This window comes from Phalaenopsis equestris, unplaced genomic scaffold, assembly GCF_001263595.1.
Source record: "Phalaenopsis equestris unplaced genomic scaffold, ASM126359v1 Scaffold000002, whole genome shotgun sequence".
Lineage (NCBI taxonomy): Eukaryota > Viridiplantae > Streptophyta > Magnoliopsida > Asparagales > Orchidaceae > Phalaenopsis > Phalaenopsis equestris.
Window position 1 is genome coordinate 678,897 of NW_018164444.1, and position 222 is coordinate 679,118.

Genomic DNA, 222 nt, shown 5'->3' on the forward strand with positions numbered 1-222 from the left:
ATGGGGGATTTGATGGGGCTTTGGCTTTTTTCACTCTTGTGAAGGTGTAGAACCAATTTAATTGGAGTTTGGTGCTGTGTAGGTTGGGATTGGAACTTGTCCTGGTTTCGGGCAGGAATTCAAGCCCAAAATTGGATTGCCATGGTGGATTTGAGAGGGGGAAATAAATTGAAATGTACTGAGGGGATCTTAGAGAAGCTCTTTGAGGATTTTGGGAAGGCT